Source organism: Aegilops tauschii, chromosome 7 (genome assembly GCF_002575655.3).
Source record: "Aegilops tauschii subsp. strangulata cultivar AL8/78 chromosome 7, Aet v6.0, whole genome shotgun sequence".
In the NCBI taxonomy this organism is placed as follows: Eukaryota; Viridiplantae; Streptophyta; class Magnoliopsida; order Poales; family Poaceae; genus Aegilops; species Aegilops tauschii.
Window position 1 is genome coordinate 215,780,480 of NC_053041.3, and position 5,454 is coordinate 215,785,933.

The window sequence follows — 5,454 nt, forward strand, 5'->3', positions numbered from 1 at the left end:
GCTCGCGCGCCGTGAGCAGCGCGGCCTGCGCATCAAGGGACCCGCGTTGAGCGTGAGATGATGAGCTGGCCGGAGTCAGCAATGGGGTGGCAGTGCGTCTGTCCGGCCGCACGGAGGGGTGCAGCGACAAAGGCTGCTGCTCGTTCCCTGCCGGGCCGGTGGCGGCATTGGCAGCAAGTGATGGAGAGCGACGGGGAGGCCCGCCGACGGGCGCCGTTCGGGCGACGCGAGCGTTGAGAGCGGCCCGGCGCTAAGCGTGGGCTCGACGAGCATCAGCCATGGAACTGGCGGGGCGGTGGAGCGTGGATCAACAGAGGAAAAGCTTCGGCGCACCCCTACCTGGCGCGCCAAATGTCGGATTCTGGGTTCCGGCAAACCCTTATGAGGTTCGAACTCTGGGGTGTGCACAAAGAACTCTCTCTCTCTCTAGTTCGCCGCTCAACAATCTCACGGCCTAGCTAGACAAACCCAAAGAACACGAGATGCAGAGGTTTATACTGGTTCGGGCCACCGTTGTGGTGTAATACCCTACTCCAGTGTGGTGGTGGTGGATTGCCTCGAGGGCTAAGGATGAACTAGTACAGTGGATGAACAACCTCTGGAGGAGAGGTGTCCTTGAGCTCTAGAAGCTGGTGCGATGGCCTTGGTGGAATGGATCCAATCCAAGATCAAATGCCCCCTACGATGGTGGCTACTCCTATTTATGGAGGCCCTGGTCCTCTTCTGAAATGTTAGGCGAGAAGGGAACCCACAACGGCCAAGTTTGAAGGGGGACAACTAGTACTATCCTGACAAAAGGTGGTCTTCGCCTGCCAAAGGATCTGGTGGTGACGCTACTGTGGACTCCGTGGTGACCTCCATCCTGCCGTCCTACTAGTCTTGGTCTTGTTGCACTGATATGGAAACCTTTGCCTGATGCCTCGGGACTCCTCGCCTGCGCTTGCCTCTTTAGCACCGAAGAGGAAACTGGCAAACTGCGCCCGCTGACGCCCGCCTGGCCTTGGTCGTCATGGCTCACGTCACGTGAACCTCGCGAGGTGCCCCTTGCATAGATATCTCCGCTCCTCAGGAGCCAGCCTAGGGACGCTGCCCCCAGGGAGGTCTTGGTGTCGCCCGCTTCGCGAGGCTTGGCCCCTCGTGAGGGTCTTGAGTTGTTGCTGCCGAAGCTGGGCCGTACCAGGCCATTGGTGGAGCCACGCCGTGGGCCGCAGGCAGGCAAGTCTGGGGACCCCCACTCCTAGGACGCCGATAGTCATGCTTTGAAGTGGGTCGTTGCTACCTCTTGAGCACTGTGTTGGTTTTCCCTTGAAGAGGAAAGGGTGATGCAGTAAAGCAGCACAAGTATTTCGCTCAGTTTTTGAGAACCAATGTATCAATCCAGTAGGAGGCCACGCACGAGTTCCTCGCACCTACACAAACAAATAAAATCCTCGCAACCAACGCAATAAAGGGGTTGTCAATCCCTTCATGGTCACTTACGAAAGTGAGATCTGATAGATATGATAAGATAATATTTTTGGTATTTTTATGATAAAGATGCAAAGTAAAATAAAAGGCAATAAAAATAGCTAAGTTTTGGAAGATTAATATGATGGAAAATAGACCCGGGGGCCATAGGTTTCACTAGTGGCTTCTCTCGAGAGCATAAGTATTACGGTGGGTGAACAAATTACTGTTGAGCAATTGACAGAATTGAGCATAGTTATGAGAATATCTAGGTATGATCATGTGACGCCCCGTTACGTCCGACAGAGTCAGGCGTAATGGAAGCCGTCACTTCAGAGTTGCGCCAGGATTAGTTAAGGAGAACAGTATCATGTACAAGATGGTGCAGCTGCCATGAGTAGGCAAGCTTTTATTACATTGACACCTCAAGTGTCGACTAAGCCTAAGCGACCATGACGATAGATTGTCATCCACTTCTAGTTACGTGCCTTCTAAACAAACCATGGAGGGCATCTACTCTTCATAGCCTTGATTGTCGACTTCCTCATAAACATACTCCACTTCAGAATAACCGAAGCCATTAAGATGACCAGATTCATCATAAGTACCATTCTCTATCACCTCAGAGTTCTCATAACTCTCTTGTTCTGAAAAACAACATAAGTGCAGCTGAGTACGTATAAAATACGTACTCCGCAAGTCACCGGGAAAACTGGATGCAAGAGTCTTTAAAGAGGAATAACTTTACCGGCCACGGCTACAACCACCGAGCCATTAGCTCAAAATACTTTGTAGGTAAAAATATTTTCCCTTAACCCATTTTGTTGAAAACCAAATTTTATTTATAAAATCTACTGGCGACAGAGCGACGTGGGACCTTACATCCTGTGTCAGAGGAAAACCCACACGACGCACTTCCAAACCCGGAAGCTGGCAGTGATATCACATTTACTCTGATCAGAGGTGTACTGCTTTACCCATAGCATCACTTGGTCCAAGTCGTCCATGCGCTACCCGTGCACACGACTAGACCAAGGAACCAGAACCTTTAACCAGCCCGTACACTACCTCTGCTTTTCCACCTTGCCTTACTAAAGGCCCGCGGGTCGAGACCCCTGACCGGCGGTCCCGCCCTAGGGTGACTGTACCTACCCGGCTACAGCCACCTTCTCACCCATGCAGAGGCAGCTACTTGGCATGGGTAGTTGGTTCAGCCCGTCCCATTCCAGGTCTATGGTCAGTACGATTTGCGCCGCTTTTGAAGGAAGCGCCAGTTGGTTGTGTCCTAATGTGATACCCTATGTAGAGGAGCCCGCCATCCAAGCCGACCCTCCCTGGGTTGCTTTCACCAACATGAGCTCCCCTACCCACCAAATATTTATTTATATTGTAACCCTACCTGGGTCACAACTACTTAATACAGATGCTTCACCTGATCTGGTCCAATTGCCAAATCAGTGGATCCACCTGATCCAAATTTCATTATATTTATGAAAAATATTTATTTTAAATCTTATGCAAAATTTTGGAAATGACCCATAGCCCGGAAAACATTTATCAAGACATGGTCAAGGAGATGACGACTTGCCGGATAGTGCTTCGACCAACTCGGAACTACCGGGCGTGGCTCCTATGGATCCGAGATCGGCTCCTGATAATTATTTCACAACCATGTTTATATTTCCTAATTTAAAATCTAAAGATCCAGCAACACGGCCATGTTGGGCAAGCCATAATTAATTAACTAGGTTGTGATACGTCCTAGTGTTTCATTGAGAGATAAAATGCATCAAACCATCCAAATCAGAGTAGCATGCACGTATGCCATCCAGTCTAGAGAGTAAAAAAATGATAAGTAAAAAGGAAACAATAGCCTAGTACTGCACTACTAGTACTTTACTCGTTGAACCCAGCTCGTTCCTCTCCTCGTCTTCTCTGCTATCCCAAGAACAGAACCAGCCACCCACCTCTCTCTCTCTCCCCAAGAACAGAGCATGGCTGCCGCAGCCTCGATCTGCCCCGTCCGGGCATCTCCGGCGACACGGTGAACACCTACAGATTCTCCTCGTCCCCCTCTACCATTTCCCCCTATTTATTTTATCCGCCGCCGCCAAAAACGTCGCCACCACTCAATCCTAGCGCCGCCTGATTCAGGTCCGGTGGGCTTGCCACCGGCTGCAGCGGCAACGACGTCTCCATGCCTACATCCTCCCCCAGCGCAGCCACACGCACGAGGCGTGCAGCCACGGGCGTCGGGCGTGTGCGGCTTCACCGGCGCTGCTCGGTCGCATGGTTCTGCTGCTAACGATGTGGAACTAGCCACATCCTACTGCTACTACTGGTAAGTACTAATTCTGATTCCTTCTCCATAAGTGTTCCAAATTTCACATCGATGCTTGCTAGATGTCAACGTGGGTGTGCATATAGTGTTCATTTTATCTCAGGCCCTACTATTGCCCACTCAGCCATATTGCCTTCTTTCTCTTTGTTTATCTCAAGGCCATGAAATTAATCAAGATTTAATCTATGGCGTGGTCATGGTATTGCTACTGATTAGATCTAAATGTTGTTCCTAACTAGTGCTACTCATCCTTGAACACCATATAGAAGCAAATAGTGGCAGTGAAACTCCAAAATTAATTACTTGTGAGTAGATTATAAACATCAATCACTCAATTTTTGCTACAGATTGGCAGGGATTAATAATTAGAACAAGGTAGTATACACAGGAAGATTGATCTTTTGGATACACACATACATGTCTTAGCAAGTTACTAGTACTTAGGATTTGATTCTTGGCATGTTAGATCTAGTACAAGCCATAGATGTCATTCACAGAAACTTTTACAAGCTTTTGCAATTGATCTAATTAGTTTTGATTAACTTGGGTGTTTACGCAAACATTTTGTTCTTTTTACAGCAAGATAAATAGACCAAGGTGAATAGATGCTCATGGACTGATTCAAACCGAGGTGAGGATAGACAAGAAGTCAAGCAAGAAGGGCTAACACAACAAGGTACTTGATTAGTACCTGATGGCGCATGCAACCCAAAGGGCTTCACCGCAGTGAAGGACAGCAGTGTGGCAGAAGGTGAAAAGGCAAGTGGTGGTGGTACTCCAGTGTATGTGTGTGTGAGGTGGATTGGACCATAGTGAAAGGAATGGCTCCTATTTATAGTGGGGTTAGTAGCTATGTCGGTTTGGAGAGGCATTACATCTGGCATGCATGCGTGGTTAGGCTTGCATGCATGCCTCCACTTGTGTCTCTTGTAGGCTGTACTAGGGACACGTGTAATTTGCTTGACTGGCCATTAGTTGGCATTTACTTTATGTGGAAAAAAAGATGAGACCAAGATCTGATTATAAATTTGTAGAATATATGGAGGTTTGGAAAATATTTTGTTGTGCATGGTCAAATGCTATTTGCTATAATAAAAATTAAATGTCAGGTGTTTCCATTATTTTAATTAATGTTTGGGCAACGCCGTTGAAATTATTGTTATCTAATTCTGATGGTTCTTACATCCTATCCCCCTTAGAGAAAATTTCGTCCTCGAAATTTGTTGAGTCGCACCTCGAAAAGGTTAGGATATTTTTCTCGGAGGTCATCTTCTTTTTCCCAAGTCGCTTCTCGCACCGGATGATTTCCCCATTGCACCTTGCAATATATAATTGTTTTACTCCTGAGTTTCTTTTCCTCGGTGTCCAGAATACGACTAGGATGCTCCTCATACGTTAGGTCCTTTCGGAGGGTTAATTCTTCCTCTGAGACTCTCAAATGGTGGCTTTACGCTCTTGCGTAATTGGGAAACATGAAATACGTCATGAACCCCTTGTAGGTGCGTTGGCAATTCTAATTTGTACGCCACCGTCCCTCTTCTTTTGAAGATCCGATAGGGACCAATATATTGCGGACTTAGTTTTCCTTGTACTCCAAAGCGCTTGACACCTTTAATTGGTGAGACTTTTAAATAAACAAAGTCTCCGGGTTGATATTGTATATCACG

General features: G+C 47.7%; 1 long non-coding RNA gene across 1 annotated transcript; it reads left to right on the forward strand.

Annotated features, from left to right (window-relative positions):
• Positions 1 to 3,496: 3,496 nt before the first annotated feature.
• On the forward strand, positions 3,497 to 4,842 carry LOC120968528 (uncharacterized). Its single transcript, XR_005763068.2, has 2 exons — positions 3,497 to 3,787; positions 4,367 to 4,842. It is a non-coding gene; the product is annotated as an uncharacterized lncRNA (long non-coding RNA).
• The last annotated feature ends 612 nt before the right edge of the window (positions 4,843 to 5,454 follow it).